Source organism: Phragmites australis, chromosome 19 (genome assembly GCF_958298935.1).
Source record: "Phragmites australis chromosome 19, lpPhrAust1.1, whole genome shotgun sequence".
Lineage (NCBI taxonomy): Eukaryota > Viridiplantae > Streptophyta > Magnoliopsida > Poales > Poaceae > Phragmites > Phragmites australis.
The window spans coordinates 23,227,831-23,247,511 of record NC_084939.1 but is presented as its reverse complement, the minus strand read 5'-3'; positions in this window follow the sequence as shown (position 1 = coordinate 23,247,511).

Below are 19,681 nucleotides of genomic sequence, written 5' to 3'. Positions count from 1 at the left end.
ATCTCAGGGACAACTTGGTGTATTGGTCCTTCAAACACCAGACTACAGTGTCCCATTCTAGCACAGAGGTTGAGTACTGTGTCGTGGTACATGCCATCGCTGAGCGTTGTTGGCTGCGCAACTCTTACAGGAACTTCATCACCCCCTCGCTTTTGCCATTGTGGTCTATTGTGACAACGTCAGTGCGATCTATATGCCGTCGAACCCTGTGCAACACAAGCACACAAGCACATCGAGATTGACATTCACTTCGTTTGTGAGAAGGTGTCACTTGGCCAGGTGCGCATGCTCCATGTGCCATCCACTCATCAATTCGCCAATGTTACAACCAAAGGCTTGGCATCACCACTATTCACCAAGTTATGATCCAATCTTTGTGTTTGACAAGCTCCTGTTGTGACTGCAGGTGTTAGAGATATCCTCGATTTGATTTGTTGTACAGTTCATATGATATATTACCTACTTAGATTGATTCTATTTTGTTGTATTAGGAAACAAACCCCATCTGGGTTCCTGTAACGGTTGATTGTTGCCTCGCCTCTATAAAATGGTGCCCCTAACCTTGGTGTCGTGTGTGGCCAATTGCCCCGAGCTCTCTTTATTTTTTAATAATATTATTTTATTAGAAAATTACAGAAATAATAGCCAAATCACAAAATTGTAAAAACAGGTACCTGTCGGCATGTGGAGTACCGATAAGGGACCTATCGGTACTCTGAATGCCGACAGCCTATGTGGCACTGGGCCTAGGGGCTTGTCGGTACGCGGATTGTGGAGAAAAGGCATGTCGGCACGTGAAAGATCGGGTAGACACTGATATGGGTGTCAGTTTAGTTGCTAGCTAACATGCATGTCGGTAAGTGGAATAACGATAGTTATGTCAGTATTCCACGTGCCGACATGTTACGTCTCTTTTTAATTGGTTTTTAATAATAATTTATGAAATATCAATGAGACACCGCCAGAACTCAGTGTACATCCTATATAAAAATTCACACTATTTTGAAAATATCAACTACGACTACATAGAGGCTGATGCAATGAGGTGCGCGGATGTTTCCTAATGAGGCTAAAGCTAATGGTATCACGAAGTGGTTCATTTTTTCCTTTGTTTTTTGTTCGATGTGATTTTGTCGACATTTCTTGATTTAATTGATCTAAAATTGTGTGAGTAATTTTTGAGTGAAGTAATGTTGCGAGGATACAAAATATAATTTTGTGAAGAATAGTAGTTTTGAAGTACAATTATCATAGAACCTTGCACGGAGGTTACATACGCTAATAACCATAAAGAGATTATGATAACAAATGTTGGCATGTACGTTACATATAAAGACTAACCTAATAGCGTACCGCTGCTAATCCTAACATGCCTTAGGGAATAAAAATATGACGGATTACATTAAATACTCTCTACTGAGTGCACCTCAGATATTTGCTCTTTCTCAGGGTATCAGGGCCCATCATCTTAGCGCGACGGGCCCTCTCCCGCTTCCTTTCTCTCTCTACTTCACGTGCTTCAGTTGTGGCGCACTCATTTGCTACATTCCCCATGCGCTCCTCCTGACGCTTTAACTATAGTTCCTCTTGTTGTTGCTCGTACTTTCGTATTCGTATGCTTCCCTCCTCCACCGAATGCTCATACCAACCTAACGTTTCTAGTGCTCATTTTTCTCCATATCAAGCCATTCCAAGAATTCACATATAGGTGGAGGAGACTTGACAAATAAAAAAAGAGGAGAGATCGTATAAAGTGCCAGATGAGTGATGTATGTCGCTAGACCGGTGGGTACTCGTACGGTCAATGTCGAGGCTTATCGTACTGGTAGTTAGCACATATGAAGAAGTGTAGTACATATGTGTAGGAGATGTCCTGGGACTCGCAAAGCCTAAAGGGTCACCATAGAAGCACATTGGTGGTTTGACCTCCTGCGGGATGAAATCCCTCAATGTTTTTTGGGTGGGCTTGGTGAAGCTAAGAAAGATATTACAGTTGAGAGAGCTGAGGAAGGAGTGGTGTATCCATGATTGAGGGTGGGGTTATTTATGGTGGCTAAAGGCTAGTGCTTGGACTGAGTGCATGAGCATGGCTGGGATCTAGAGTATGGGATTCACTGTGAAAACTGAAAAAGTTATGGCATTTATGCTTGGCAACCCTATAAAAGCTGTTGCTTGGTGTAGTCATTTAATTCTACATGGGCATGGCTTGCTATTATAATGTAGTCACACCGTGGCATGTGTGACTCGTGCACTTCTATCTCCAACTTCATCTCCCTCTTCTCTGACAACATGGAGTAGTTCCTTTTTTTCAGCAAATAAACCCCTGAGTTATCATTTCATGGTTAAAGCTCTATCGTGTGGTCACTCTATGTCTAAAGCCTAAGTCGGGAAAGAGGTGTTGTAATTTAATTTTTTATTAAAGCTCTGTCATGTGGTCACTTCTTATCTAAAGCTTGATTCACGATAGATGTGTTGTCATTTCACGACAGAGATGTTGTGCTGCAATAAGGTGTTGTCATTTCATGCTAAAAGTTTGGTCATGTGTTCGCTCACGTCTAAAGCTGGACTCACGACATAGTTGATGTGCAGGCAACAGGGTGTGGTTGCAGCAGTGTGTGTTCGAAATTAATGCTACGAACGACTATAAAAGATAATGTTGAACTGCATATTTTATCCCTACCCCAAATACAAGATGAAGTAAAGAGATGGCAAGCTCTGGTATGCCTACGTTTGCTATACCACCGCCTTTGTGCAAGTGTGGTACTGCATGCAAAATGAAGGTGTCCCATGAGCTCAAAACCTATGGAAGGAGATTCTTCTGGTGTTCAAATATTGATCCTCCGTCTGTGTGTCATGGGGTATTTAATTTATGTAATATTTCGCATGATTTATCAAGTTTTGTTTCAGATAGTAACTAACTCGTGTGTACAGTCGTCCATTAGGCTTTGTGACTTCATAATGTGGATCGAATTTGACATCAAAGGCGAGGACTTTTTAGTGGTACCCCTAATAGACTGGTGCAGTATAGCCAATAGGCTTTCCAGTGCTACTGTCGAAGGATGAACTCCTGTCGTAGGGATCCCGAGAGACCCCTTTTTAAAGATTCGGCCGGGGGGATGATCCTGAACGAGTTCGTCGGGGAAATAAATGGAAGCGGAAATAAATGCAACGACCGGTGGTGGGGGATGATCGACCTAGTGCAAAAAGAAATAAATGCACCGGGGTTTAGACAGGTTCGAACCGCACGGGGGCGCAATACCCTACTCCTGTGTGGATGCAATATCCTTCCTTGAAGGGAATCCTTCAAGGATGTGTCTGGTTACAAGGGTGTATTGTCTAACAGAGAGCTTGAGGCTCCCTTGCTCTAGCTCTACTCGAGCTTGCTTGTGGTGTTCTTCATCTTAGGTTACTTGATCTCGGATCGATCTTTCGGTTACCTTGGGTCTTCTAGCGCTACTCAGTTACTCCTCTCTGAGAGATCTAGGTCTTTCGGGCTCTATCTCGGTTGCTCTTCCTGTGTTATCCATCCCTTCCTTTTATACACTCGCCGACCACGACTTACCCCAAATGGGAAAGAGGGGGCGCAAGTTCCAAGACGCCACGGAGAAAGGCGTCATCATTCCCTCCGGGCGAAGTGACAGGGGCAGTGGAAAAACGCGGCGTGCATCCGACCACCCGTCACTGTGGACGTCCTGGCGCCGTTGAGAGGGCCCACTGGGCGGCCACAGAGGCACCCGGCGCGCCCACCCTGTCTTGTTCTTCTGTCAGGGCAGGGTGGCAGGCGGAACGCTTTGATCCTGGCAACGTTATCCCGAGATACCCCGGATGATACGGGACGGGACCCGTGCAATTAATGGACCCACGCCCCTCTGCCAAAGCATGGCAGGGACTGACACTGCGGCGTGGACAGTTGGGAATGTCAGGATGTCAGGCCGCGCATGCCCATTAAATACGGCTTCGGACCTTTGACTGGCTGACGCCTCACCGACGGGTCCTTCCAGGTCGTCGGGGCGTCGGGTGATCTTGCGCGAACCTTCGGGGAACCGAGTGCTCGGGGGCTGCCACGTGCAGCCCCGAGCACTCTCTCCCGAGCACTTCTGTAGAACCTTCGGGGAACCGAGTGCTCGGGGGCCGCCACGAGCAGCCCCGAGCACTTGAGTAGATCCTTCGGGGAACCGAGTGCTCGGGGGCTGCCACGTGCAGCCCCGAGCACTCTCTCCCGAGCACTTGGCTGTTCGGCCCATCGGGGGACTATGGTACTCGGGGGCGAGCGGGCACCTCCCCGAGCACTTTCTTCCCGGTACTTGGATTCTGCGGGTCATCAGGGAACTGGGGTGCTCGGGAACCAGAGGCTGTGGCCCCGAGCACCTTCTCCCGGAACTTAGATTTTCCTCATCCTGCAGGAGGGACTTCGCGAGATAGTGACACGTGGCGGACGGTATCTATCCACTACCACTGGGACTTCTTGTATATAAACAACACTCAATCGATTCTCTACTCACACATCTTCTGACCTCGAATTGATTCGAGAGAATGGCATATCCTCATTCTCTTGATGGCCCCATCGATCCACCACCTTCACACCCTATTTAGACATCTATGGTAGAGATTTCTATAGAAACCACAATGCTATTCCTTGCTCGTTTTGGCTGCTATGTCGACATGGAGATGATGCTATAGTCTAAGTTTATGAGCATTTTTGTGATGCGGGACGTCGATTCTTCCATTGTCCATATTTCAGAGTACGAATAATTAATACTCACTTTCTTTCCTTTTTTTCTCGACACCATTTACTTATCTCATCTACGACTTTTTCTAGACAGATGATTGTGGGTTCTAGTACTGGATTGACCAGCGCATAGAACCACACATTCAAGAATACATCCGTCACCTTCATGTCGTGATCGAGTAACTAAAGGAACAATTGCACCAAAAGAGAGCCAGAAATATCAAAAGAAGCTATATCCCTTCTCACATGGCGGGTCGGAGGAACAACTGGGAGTAATATCGATGTGTTCTAGCAGTTGATAGAGGATTTGATTTTGTATTTGACGTGTACTATTTTTCATTCCCTAAGGCATGTTAGGTGAAGCGCCGGTACACCACTACGGGTATCGTATATGTCATCGTATGTTCTGTCGACATGTTTATTATGATTGTTATGAAATGGTCGTTGTACGAGTCAATCTCCGCACATGGAACGATGAAGAAAACAAGTTAGCATCGATAAACCATGACATATGTAATGTTGTATTTTGTTTGCACGATAATAGTGGTAGGGTTTGTAATATGAATAGTTTTGATGTAGAAAGTTGGAAGCCACCGATTTATTGCATGACAGGACGACACGTAGATACGTTCAAAAGCGGATAAGATTGCACGATGCTACACTTTAGGATGGAACAAGAACACGGATAATAAAAACATGGCTGACAACATAGTACCGACATAAACATCCTACATGAAATGCCAATCACCTAATAAACATAATATAAACATGTACAAGTACTGTCTAATGATGTAGTCAAGGAGCGTCGCCATGGCCATGGGAGCGCTTGCTGCGCACGCCCGTCACCCTTTGTTAGCCTGCTGCTCTGTGATGTACGTGGTCAGTGGAGTACTTCAAGGGGTCGTGCGGAGGGTGCCGAGGGCAGGCAGCGTCTGGAGGGGTGGTAGGGTCAAGCTATGTCGCCTATGTCGGTAGAGGTGCCCCTTCTATCTGTGATGTGCACTCCTCATTGGCTGGCAATGCCAACAAGTCATCCATGACAGAGTGCAATGAGCCGGACACTCATTGAAGGACCCTAGAACTATTGCATGCTACAAGTATGTCAAATGTCATGCATCATAGTACAATTGATATGAAAGGTACTATCCCGAGTGATAACATTGATAGTGACAAAACTAGAACAAAAGCACTCGAGCGAAAACTAGGAGTTGACATGTACTACACCGGTGTTGGCCGAGATGACGAGGCTGGTTCCATGTGGAAGCATGGCGGTGTAGCCCGCGCACGTGACGGCAACCTCATTTGTGTGGTAGGCTCGACAATGTTCGGTAACCTCTGGCATGAAGCATGTCAAAATCCATCTAGGCAACACCATGCCAGCCGACGCAAACCGGCCATCAGCTCGATCGGGTCAACCCGCTGTGCAACTGACTCCCAACGGTCCACAAAGTCTAGTAGCTCTGTGTCGACGTCCCTGCATGTATCTTCCTATAATACCCGATAGAACACATTTAATAAAAAGAATGAAAGTTAGTACAATCTAACAAGCGTCATGTACCATTGTGTGGTACGCCGCTGCTGGCTCCGTAGCGAACATGTCGGTGACCTCCGACTTGTGCTGTGGTGGCTCCAGAGGCACTGGGATGTACCTAACTCGCGTCACCTCGTGGAACCAGCGCAAGTACGCGTCCTCCGTCCTAGGGTCTAAGGCCCACTAGGGACGTGGACGTGTCCAGCAACATCCGCCTAATCATCCACCCACGCTGGCATCTTACCCTTACAAGGTGTATCGTACGCAATGCCCTAACCCTTCCTCGTCATCTTGAAAGACAATGTTACGATTACGAAACTAAAAACATGATTAGTAAAGAACCTATAACAATATATACATACAAGTGAGTGATGTTCGTAGGTCGCCGTGACAGGGGGGAGTGTTGGTGATACCTGAACTGCCTGAACACTTTGTCTGGGTAGTAGGACTCGACCGTGATGTCAAAGACAAGCCACCGGCTCGTAAGCCAGAGGTCAAGGTCCCTATGGCACAACTCAGAGAGGCCAAGAGTCGCCCGCGTCGTGAGCGAGTCCTGGTTGTAAGGAGTTCAACGCACCTTATCCGTCTGCAGCTGGTCGAATGCAGCAACAAACTGGGGGTATGAAGAGTGTGTCGTCGTCGCCCACCTCTGCTGCATGATAAAGAAAAACTGTCAAGCATATAAGTGTCATGAAAGAACTATACGGAAACAAATGTGTTAACTTGTATTACTTACATCGCGCTTGCACCAGAGCGAACCCATCACAGGGCCATCCACTGTGTCGTGCAGGATGAACTCATCAGGGAAGTAGAAAAAAATTGTCGTACGCGCCGTATGAGCTCAGGTGTGGGCGCCCTATGTCAAAGCTCGTACAACCATAGAGTCAGGAGCAACAGACAACCTGTGATTGACCTAGAGTCACTCCTCCTGCTATAGGCCTCACAGAATGTCTGATACATTTGCGCTAGGACCGCGGAGCCCCAACTGTACTGAGGGACCTACCCTAGGGGGCCATCCGCAATCTACTGCGTGAAGAAGATGAATCGCTTATCGACTGTGTCCGCGTGCATGCTGGTGAAGAGGACCCACTTGAATAGCCACAATAGGTACGCCTCCAAGTGTTGTCGCACTGTCCAATCCTCTGACTCTGGCGTCAGGCGGTCCACCTAGAACTGCTAGACCCAGGCTTTTGATGGACTATGGGGTGAGTCGAAGCCCACCAGCTCAGGCTGCTAACCCTCAGGGATGACTCCGCTAAACCTAGCAAGGAGCTCATCCCTCCACCCAGTGTGCAAGTCCGACCCAAACATTGTAGTCCCCGCTAAGGGCAATTCCAATAGAATGGAGACGTCCTGCAGCGTGATAGTCATCTCACCTACGGGTAGGTGAAAAGTGTGTGTCTCCGGCCTCCAGCGGTCCACCAGTGTTGTCAACAGTGCCCAATCAAGGGGAAACCTGGGGGCCTTTCCCTAATCGGGTCAAGGAGACACGACAAAGGAAGAAGACTCGATGCCCTTAAACTATGGAAAATAAAGAATGGGAGTAAAATATCAAGTGATTTACAACAAAAAACATAGAATTCACAAAGTTATTACCTCAGGATCCATCGCTGGTCAAGCCTCCAGAAGTGATCCAGAGTACGTAACCGCAAGGCTGAGTATAGCTCGATGTCATCCAAGTGTGTCCGATGCGTAGCATCAATCACCGGATTGATGAGCTTTGTACCAAGAAGCAAAAAAGATTGTACTGCATAAAATAATGAATACAACAAGCACATAGTAATGCGACATAGAGTATACAAAATAATAATTAAACTCAAGAGAAATAAAACACAAAGAATAATGCATAAATTAAACACAATATGAGGAGAAACGTAGCAGGTTGTTCGTGAATATCATATAGTACAACAAATTATATGCAACGAATTATGAGTACGTACAAAAGTTCGCAATATTACAACAAAGAGTCAAGTAGTCCGAATATAACATAACAGAAACGGTCCAAATATTACAATGTGGTCCAAATATTACACCAAATACAAAAGTTATTAGGTACTCCGAATAAAACATAATACAACATGTCCAAATATTACAGGGTACAAATATAACATCACATACTCAGGTTGTCCAGTAACTCCAAATAGTACATAATACAACAATGTGCCAATATTACAAGGGTTCAACACATAGTCAGACGAATATTACAAACATAGGGCACCATCCAATTAGTAATATAACATGGAAACAGTCACGCCTTACTTCAAATAATAGTCTCGTTCGAAGGATTTTACTTCTTCTTCGGCTGTCGTACCGGGACACATCTAACCTTCTCACCTAATGCCAGAGTGTCCACCGAATATTGATCGCATTGCCCCCTCGAATGCGGACCTCCGCATACAAGACACTCCTTGCGGGCTCGTGCTCCATCAGCATCATCCATATCGTTCCTGATACATCGAGTGTTGCGTCGCCCCTTTGTGTCGACCTTGCTGTTTGGATCTGGAATCCTATACGGACCATTTTCATGCGGCTTCGTGAAGCCCTTCACCAACTGCCACCAAAGTAACTCGCCGGACCAAGTACTTTCTATTGCTTCCTTGCTGTAGTATGGTGGTACGAAATACTCTGACTCTATGCTGCCCTTCACGCAACAAGCTAGTACATGAGAGCAAGGCAAATGCATAAGTGATGGCAAGTGCAAATGCACTTGTTGTCTGCTCACCACAACCTACATTTCATTGTAATTTCATGCCTTCTGATGCCCAGTCCATTCTTGTCATGCAACATCACCTTGAAGACGTGCTGACGTTTACCAACAACATGAACTCTGTAGGGATGGCCCTTCTCGCTCTTCTCTTCCATGTAAGATGTTATTTTCTTTGTGTACACCCTTTGCGTGTTGACCATATGTAGGGCGGCCTTACTGCAACACTCTTAGAGATACCGCTGCATTCCACGAGTGACTTCCTCCATAATTGCCACCAATGTAGTGTCATATTCCCCTTCATTACCCAATTGTAAACCTCGGTGAGGTTAGTTGTCATAATTCCATAACATGAACCATCAATATCCGCAATGAGTGCCCATTTCTCTAGTGGTTCATGTCTGATCCAGTCAGAGAAACACTTAACCCTCCTTCCACCCTTCCTTATCCTGGTCAAACTCTGCGGCTCAAGTGGTAAAGGCTCTAGGCCCTTGGGCTCCTCCTCACTTGGTACAACTGGTTTATGCAACTTCTTAAAAATATCCATCAACCATTTGCTATTGAATTGTATATAAAAAGTTTTCTCCAAGATGTCGCATGCACCAACGGCTATGCAAATCTGGCCACGGCAATAACCCACCCACACCAATCTGCAATGTGTTGATAGCGTTCAACAAGCCTGCATGACGATCGTGGAGTACACACACGTTAGGCCTATTACCAACAACACCTCTCTTAACCCACTGCAAGAACCGCAGCCAATTATCCGTAGACTCGCGTTCGATAAATGCAAAAGACAAAGGCATAACCTAGTTCTCATCATCTACACTAATAGCTGTGAGTATTTGCCTCCTATATTTGCCTATGAGGAATGTACTGTCCACGCACATCATCGGTCGGCAATGACAGAATGCTTGGATCATATAGCCAAATGACCAGAACGCCAACTGAAGGACTCGATCTCCAACCTGATTGACGAAATCGTGAGTACCAATCAAGGTGCTCGAGTTCCTCCCCTGAATATCCTCTAGAAGTGAAGGTAAGTTATGATATGAGTCCTTATATGTGTCAAACCTCTTCTCTAACATCTTCTATTTCACTCTCCATGTCATGCCATATGAAATCTCATACCCAAATTTGGTGTTGATAGCATGCATAACTCCAAACAGAGACATACTAGTCTTCTTCACAATCTCTAGATACATCACATTTGCAACATAATCAATGCTCATGTTCCTGTGTGTGTGCAGAGGTCGGCTCAAGTTGTAAGTATGTGGCTCAACAATAGACGCTAACCATATTGTGTCACACCTCAGCAAGAATCCATGAACTCTCCAAGTGCAACCTTTAGTTAAATATTTTGATGTTGTATGTTAGAGGATTAGATATTACCACTATGAACTATCTCTTCTTAAACACCATCTCTTCACTGCATGCTGCAGATGGACCTTGTTATGAAACATCTAGCATTTGGTCACCATGATTGGATCATACTCTCATGCCGACATGTGTCCATCGTTCACCATCAACTTCTCCAATGCAAATTCATCCGTTCTTCCGGGATTCCAGCACCTGAGTCCAAAAATGTGTGGAACTCATCGTTATCTACCTCCATCTAGTCCACTACTGCCTCGTCCCTCTCTCCCTGATCAACAAGCATCGCGGCCTAATTTTCTTCCCTATCGTTACATTCTTCTCTTGCAGTCTGTATCTCAACCGGTGCACTAGTCTGCAAGGATACATGCAGAACCACACTCTCATGCACCTCCTCATGGACAACATTTGCACCAACAGCTTCTATAGTGCTAGGTGTGGCTTCTGTCGACCCAACATCGCTTGCTTCTACAAAGATGCAATGGGAAAAACCTCATCTCAACCCCAATGACACAAATTGCTATCATTACTTTGAACATGTAACCTCCAAGATCTCCCACTGCCAACCGGTTTCTCGACGTCTTGGAATTAGAACCTTCATCGTCAATCGTTGATGTGCCGGACTAAGTTGCAGTAGATTATATAGTCAACCTACCACTTGGAACTGTTAAATCTCTCCCGGACTATACATACATACATACATACATATATACATACACACACACACACTAGAAGTTACTCAGATTCACCCCACGGTCACACTGCATGACATATCCAAGGCTATAAAAAATCCTAAACCCCACTACGGTCGATATATCTGATTCAACAATCATATTATACTCCTTTAGGTTAAATAATTGTAATCAATATACAATAGCTACGACCATAAAATATATTCAATCTCATCACTTGTATTATAACCATCAAATATCACCGCTAACATACTCTTTCTGTTCACACTATGCTATTCTAAATATATTGTTGTCAAAAAAATTACTCTATTTCTATTCTAAATTTCCTAAGCTATGAATTATTTGTACTACATATTCATAACAATTCGACTTCAAACTAGTCTAGATTATCTAGCTATTGCAAAATTCCTAACTATGTATGCTCCATGCTACATTATCTATTGTACACGTATCTAAATTTTTCTGCTCTAAATTCTAAATGAATCACATTTCTCCCCTTTCATTCTAAATACAATCGTGCGAAAATTAACAACAATTCAAATCTATAATTCCTACATCAACAAAAAACATGTACATCTAATAATATCCAATTTTCAAATCATATTAGATAACCTATTTAAACTCTACATTACCAAAATATTTGAACTTTTCCAACTATTCTACATTTCCTAACTAACTATACTATATTTTCTACCTATAACTAATTTCTAAACCATACCTACTCTATTCTGAATTTCATATCCTTATTTTTCTAAATTATCTACTCTATTCGACATTTCTTTAATATTCTCTCACTATTTTCCTACATTTGTTTAAGTATTTCTAATTTTCTAACTATTTTCCTTCTATTTTTCCTAACTATTCCTAATTTCTAACTATTTTGAATCCTTTCTACTATTTTTTTTTCTAAATCACCTACTGTTTTTCTAACTACTCATAATTTTTCTCATTTTCTAACTATTTCAAATTTTTCTAACTACATCTACTTTCTAACTACTCCTAAATTCTAACTAATTCTAACTATTTCAAAAAAATAAAAAAAACCTTACCACTTTCGCTGCTCCTCGCTCCTCGCCGCCCGAAGCTACCCTCGCCAGGCGCCTCTACCGACTGCATGCCGCCGCCTGCCGCCATCATCCTGTACACCGCCACTCGTCGCAAGCCGGCCCATGTTGCCCGCCGCCGCCCACTCATTGTTGTCACCCGTTCGCTCTGTGTACGGTCATATGTGAAAGAGAAATCGGTAATCGTGGATTATATAAAGGCATGTCGGCACACGGAATGCCGATATACCTAACGTGGTACCTGTCGGCATTCTGCGTGCCGACAGGTCATGATAGGTCATATGTCGGCATTCGGAATGCTGATATGCCACTACGTTCCACGCAAAGTCTACGTGGCACCCCAGTTTTACCGGGTCCATAACCTGTCAGTATTCCGCGTGCCGACAGACACCCGAACCTAGTGCTATGTATCCTATCAGCATTCAGAGTACCAACAGGGCCCTTATCGGTACTCCATATACCGTTAGGTAACTATTCTTGTAATTTTATAAATTTAGCTATTATTTTTGTAATTTTCTAATAAAATAATATTATTTTAAAAAATTTGGCATCTATCTGGTTTTCAATCTCTCTACAGGCGTGCATCTTCACCCAAGGGAACTGCTTGCTGCCAATGAAGATTCAAGAGACTTTTGCTTCTCTATAATTAGTTGGTCGATCAATTTCTGTCATCAAGAATCTCACAGCGTTGTGCGCGCCAGGAGCGAAGACAAAACTATAAGTATACTTATATACTCATTCTAAGATACTCCAACGTGAATTACATAAAAAAAAATTGAAAAAAAAAAGTCTATCGATTTTAATAGATTTTGATAATACCTTCATATTTGCACATAAAATATAATATACTAAAAAATAGGTACAAACCACCTAAAAAATATACATATTACTTGGATGATCTTTTATACTCACATGCTCCATATACATACCATTTATCATATGAGATACTCCCTATATTATGAGATACTTATATGAGAGTACATACTCCCGGGAGTACCAAATATGCTTTATATATATATATATATATATATATATATATATATATATATATATATATATATATATATATATATATATATTGTAATTAGTACTATATAAAAATTAAATAACTTAAGATCTAATTGGTATACATGCTCATTTTATCTACTATATATGTTTCTCAAGTATTATATTTTTTAACACATTTCAGATATTATATACCATCAAATATAACTTACTATATATGGTTATTATGAATGCATCTAAATGAAATGTTTTTCTTGTCAAACTTTATAATTTTAAACCATTTATCCTTAATGGTTATGATTTATGTTATATTGCTCTACTCTTTATTGATATGAACTCTAGTTATTTTCACTCGTAGATATTTTTTACTAATTTCTATGGTAAACCAATATCGAACTAGAAAAGCAATATCAAAGCGTTGTATAGATAGCTATCATAATCTATTATAAGCAAGATTGTATATTTGTTATTGTGAGCGAATTTATGTATGAATAAGAAATGTTTTAAATTGATTATGAAACTTGGATTCATCGCAACACCTATATTTTATTTTTCTAAAAAAATAGAAAATATATTAACCAATGTTAAGAGAAAATTATATATTTTTTACAATGATCAATTTAATAGCTTCTAGAATTGATTCAAATTTATCTCTCCTTAACCCCTCTATCGTCCAATCCTAATTCTGCCCCTGTGCGAATCGTTTGGTAATTGCAAGTGATCATATACATGGACACTTGCTGATTTGGGAGAAGTCAACAACAATCACTATCTAAATACTTCAAGTTTATATTTGAGTAAATATTAATTGGTGGAGAAATACAGTTTCTATTAGTACTTGTGCAATGGTTGGATAATTACATTGGAGCTCGGATAAGAGGAAAAGATGTAGCCGTCTGGGCCCTCTTGTGTTCTACTGGCCGGTCACGACAGCGCGTAGTATCGTTGAACTAGAAGACTAATAAAGTAGAGTGTACCAAGGAAATCTTGCCACAAGTGCCGACAAGAGCGCTCTCATCTGCGTCACCATTGTCTGCCGCAGTTCCGAGTAGATAGATAACCATGTCTTTTTTTTTTTTTTTTTGCCGTCGTATATCTTGAGTTCTGATAGATCCGGTGTTTTAGTGCTGAAATGATGTATTTGAATCCTTCATGTGCTCCTTCCTCTTATGCTTAACTTTCACAGCGTCGTCATGCGCTTCCGGCACTCATGGCCCCCACATCCCGCATGGTGTTATCGTGCTTCCCGATGTATAGGGATAGCAATCTATTCTAATTATCTATTTACCCGTGAGTAAATACTCAAATATGATATAATATGATAATATTTGGTACCACACCATATCCTATTAAAAAAGAAACGTATAGCAAATATGTAAGTCTTACTTATACCTACCTACTTATCGGATAGAATTTTCTCTAAACCTAACATTCCATATCATTCAAATACTCCAGTCTATCCCAACCCTCTAGCGCCTCTACTCAACTGCCCTCCCCCTCCACATCGCACCACCCCATCCCTCACCGTCGCACCACGCCACCCTGCCCCACCACCTCATGTCGCCGCACCACGTTGCTGCACTGCTCCACCCTAACCCATCACCGCTTCGTGGGTAAACAGGTATATCCACAGGCGACGGGTTTAGGGCTAGCCCTTTGCTGGTGAGTGTTCGTTGATATACCCATGGACGGGTAAAAAACCGGCAAGTAGGGATATAGATGAGCATTATCTGTACCTATCGTACTCGATTGTCATCCGTGTCATTCCATGCCCTATGGCATTTTTGTTTTGCCACAAGTTAACTTGCACCAAAAAAAACTAAATAGAATCAAATAGAGAAGAGGAAACTCAAAAACAAAAAAAAGAGATGTAACAAAGGACTTGTCAGGAGGTCACACATCTTAGTATATGTTTAATTATGAGATATGAGATGAGCCAAATGGATTAATTGGCAAAGATTTAATGGAAATTAGAGTTCCGGAGGGGAGCCACTGGGTCTATTAGTAGAGCTTTCATAATCTAAATTCTTTAAAGAAGTGATTTTGTAGTTAAAAATAATTCTGTAAAATAACCTTTATAAAAAAATGATTTTGTGAGAAAGTGAATCAGAAAAAAAATATTTTTTACTTTCCACATCTAGTTTAATTTAAAAAATTACTTAAAAACTAAAAATTACAAACTACAATTTAACTGAGCTTCTATTCTTCATTGTAAGAGCCGATTTAAAAGCAGCGCCAGGCTATCTCACTTCCCTTATAACCTCTCCGGCCGTCGGCCCGACTCTTTCTATCCATGACGTGTAGTCAACTCGAGATATCTATGGATGTGGAATCTTAACTTGGCGAAATCTCCTACAACTTTCTGATATACTATTATACGGAAAACGTCTTGTGCATCTGTAAATGGCAATCGATTCAAAGTCAAAACATTTGCTGTTCTCAACGCCGCCATGCTGACATGTATATATTATATATATATATTACAGAGTCACATGCGTGTGGATGTGGTGACGTCGTTCAACATATATATACACAGGCGCAAATCGTGTGATTAGTTGTTAATCACGATCCTCTAAAAGAGGTTACTCACGGAATCGCCACGATATGAGAAATCCAAACCTAACATTAATTCCTGTCCATGGAAAGTCGTGTGTGAGTGATGCTTCTCGTTGAGTGCAAATCCTGCATTTGGCCTATCAGCTGCATATCGACGATTCGTCACGCACGTGGACATGATCAGTGTCAAGATACTAATATGACAATTATTTATGTTTTTTCCCACATACGTACATCCTAACACTTATCAAAAATTAATCTGAGGTCTAACCTCGCGTAATGTGAGTATACCTTCAACCACTCAACGTTCCACCCACATGTGCATGTACTGTTCCAACATCGAATTTAACTTGGAGAGAAAGGTGAGCACCTGTGCCGAGTTTAAAGGTCTTTTTGTTTCTCTGGGAACATTTTTACATCTAATCTTAATCAGTACCATACTTTATTAAACAATTGTTTAGTTCGTTGCTATAGTTTTTTAGCCTCATGTCTCACATGATATAGCCATATTTTTTTGCACAAGTTTGCTATAATCGTAACGTTTATTTTATTCGTCACATTTTTACGTGGCATACCATGCTTTATCTAATTTTATTGTGCCAAAGTTAGTGTCGGACCCCTCATTTGGGATCTCCTTTTGTAGCTCATACCAGTCTATGGATCAGTAGCTGGTACGCACGAACTCTAACAGAAGTAGACATCACAGTCATACATTGAGTAAATACGATAATAGAGTACATCACATAGTTCATTACAACAGAAGCTCCTAAGCATAAATTAATCAAACCCTCGAAGCACAGCGGAAACACACAAAAACGACCCAAGCTCTACAGGCAGCTTGAGTGCAGACAAAACTGGCTTCTCTAATCTTCATCTTCTCTTTCGACGAAGTCAGCCTCTGGATCATCTGAATCCACAATTAGCAAGTGTGAGTACGTAAGGTACTCAGCACGTCCTACCTCAAGGGGAAAAGTTAGATGCTTAAGGGTAGATCAAGGATAAGGTTGTAGAGCCTTTTAGATTTTGCGGAAAGCTAGTTTTATTGATGCAAGGTTCATTTTGCAAAGACTAACTTTAATCAAAATATTTCCGAAGAGAACATATAAGTTGAGCTTATGGGCGTTGACGGCCCTGGGGGAGATACATCCGTCCCACCAGTTCCCACAAGTCTTTTGCCAGAGGACACACAGTCCAGGAGGCTTAGGGCACAAAGCTAAAACCCTTCTTTTCGAAAACACGGGCACACAGCCCACTCACACACCAAGGAGATACCCACGCCGAAAAGCAAATCATTGTGACCAAACTATAGCATGTCCTTGACCGAGGACATGACTATCTGGATAAGTTTAACACTCTGCAGAGGTTGTACACTTTACCCACAAGATATGCACAGGCTCCCACCTTAGCAACTGGTGAAGCTGTCATAACGAGACGCAACGACCTCACAACCAAGACACAATATCCACCCATGGGGCACTAAAATACCAGGGGCTTTAGACGATTTACGAGAAAGACCACTTAGCAATCCCAAGGCTTTGACATAGCCTCAACAATATCACCAGCCGGACCTTGGGCTACAAACTACCCAAGACTTCTCCTGGTCCCCATTGCCACTACCGGCCTCCGGGTGGGTACCGCACTAAGTCAGAGGGGTTAGGTCAAGTCCTGCCCATACAGGCCATGTGATTGTACGAGTGGATACTAGGTGAGATGTCACATCAAACCGGTCCTTATATGATTGAGGCAAGAGTCTCCCAGCAAGAACACCACAAAGGCGAACCTTGCTCCAAGGTAGTTCCCACCTTCGTGGGGCACCTTACTCATCCTCGTCAACACTACTCTAGAGTTTTCCCAAGAACACAAGTTTTACACGCACACGCACCAAGCACATATCACTTCACATTGTAAAGCATGATTATCACATGTAAATAATCTAGTTCTTTCTTTTGAGCAAAGCAATCCTAAGCATGCTAGTAAACAAGCATTCATCCAAACAATCATTATAGTTGATGTTGGGATCCTTCTAAGGTTTCAACGGAATAAAGGTAACAATGATAAGGCATGGGATAAACAAGCTGGGTCATAACTATTCTAGCATTTCTTAAAGATCACAACTATTAATCTAATCATGCATACTCCTATTATTTGAAACAACGGCTCTACGAGTTGTATTTAAAAACATAGGATCAACATGATCAACGGTTGTAGGACTTGCCTTCGTTGAAGTGCTCGTCTGCTCCTTCTTCAAACTCCGGGTCCTCGGGGTCTTCCTCGAATGCTCCTTCCTCTAATAATCGCAACAACGAAAAAGGCACACAATCAATCAAATCATTAAAACAAGGACTAAAAAATTTACAAAAATTATGAAATTGACATGATTGGATAGATCTCGAATTTAGATGAATATCGGTGGAAGAATCGATGAAAACGGAGTTAGGACGGAGGAGAAACAGGCTTCAGAAGTTTTGCCGGGAGAAAAAATCAGAAAAAGAAAAGGGGAGAATATTCCAGGAATATTCTGCTGAGTCGGCTCGGGATTGGACTCGGCTCGCGGCTCGGCTCAGACTCGGCTCTCGGCTCATGGCTCGGCTCTAGGATCGGCTCGCGGCTCAGCGGCTCGGCTCAGACTGTCGGTGGGCTCGGCTCGGCTTCGGACGGGCGGCTCGGCTCAGCAAACAGGGGGCCCACACGTCAGCTACACAGAGGGGAGAGAGAGATATAAGAGAGAGAGAGCAGAGAGGGGTGGAGAGCCGGCTCGGGCAGCAGAGAGAGATCGGGAGGGAGAGAGAGGAGGTGGGGCGCGGGTGACGGCGGCGCTGGCGCGGCGGCGGGCCGACGACGGAGGGCGGCGACAGGGCGCCGGCGGCGGAGGACGGCGGCAGGCCTCGCCGGCCGGGTCTGGCTGGTGGGCGGCCGGTGGCGGGGAGCGGCTTCAGCTCGGGGACGGGAAAGCGGCGGGAAGCGACGGCCGACCGCGGGGAGGCGACGGCTGGCGACCGGAGTCCCAGGTACGTCTTCAGGGAGAGGGAAAGGAGGGAGGGGGAAGAGGAGAAGGGGCTAGGGAGCACACCGGTGGCGGGGGTTCTCGGAGAGAGAGGCGGCAGCGAGCGGAGGGGCTCGGGAGAGAGAGTGAGAGAGTGGGCGAGGAAGGGGATGGGGGAGAGCTCGCACTGTTCATCGCCTTATATAGGGGCGGCGACGGATCGGGCGCGTGGGACGAGGTGGCTCGGGGCGCGAGGCAATGGCGTGGGGCGCAAGGCGGCACGGGGCGCGAGGACTGCCGGCGAGCGACGACGGGACAGCGCAACGCGGCGCGGCGGTGGCAGTCGGGTCACGGGGAGGGAGAGAGAGAAGAGAGAGAAAGAGGGGGAAAGGGGAATAAATTTTAGGGATTTGACAAACCTACCCCACTTAGGAAAATCTCGTCCTTGAGATTTGAGGTTCCGGAGATCATCTTCACGCTCCCAGGTAGCTCCAGCCTCAGTGTGGTTGCTCCACTGCACTTGACAGAATCTGACCACAGATCTTCTGGTTTGTCGCTCTGTTGTATCTAATATTTTTATTGGTCGCTCTTGGTACCGTAGGTCTGGTTGAAGGTCCATCACTTCTAACGGTACTTGCTCTTCAGGAATCCTTAAGCACTTCTTCAACTGTGATACATGGAAGACATTGTGAATGTCCGCCATTTCCTTTGGAAGTGCGAGACGGTATGCCACAGCACCTATCCTGTTTAGTATCCTGTATGGTCCAATGTATCGGGGTGCTAGTTTTCCTCGAATCCGAAATCTTCGTGTGCCTCTTATCGGCGATACCTTCAGATACACATGATCTCCCACCTCGAACTCAAGATTTCTCCTCCTAGTGTCGGCATAACTCTTTTGTCTGCTTTGAGCTACTTTCAAATTCTCTCTTACTTTGGCTACATGCTCTTCAGCCTCCTTTATCAAGGCTGGCCCATAGAGACAGCATTCTCCGACCTCAGACCACATAAGAGGTGTTCTGCACTTTCTCCCATATAATGCCTCG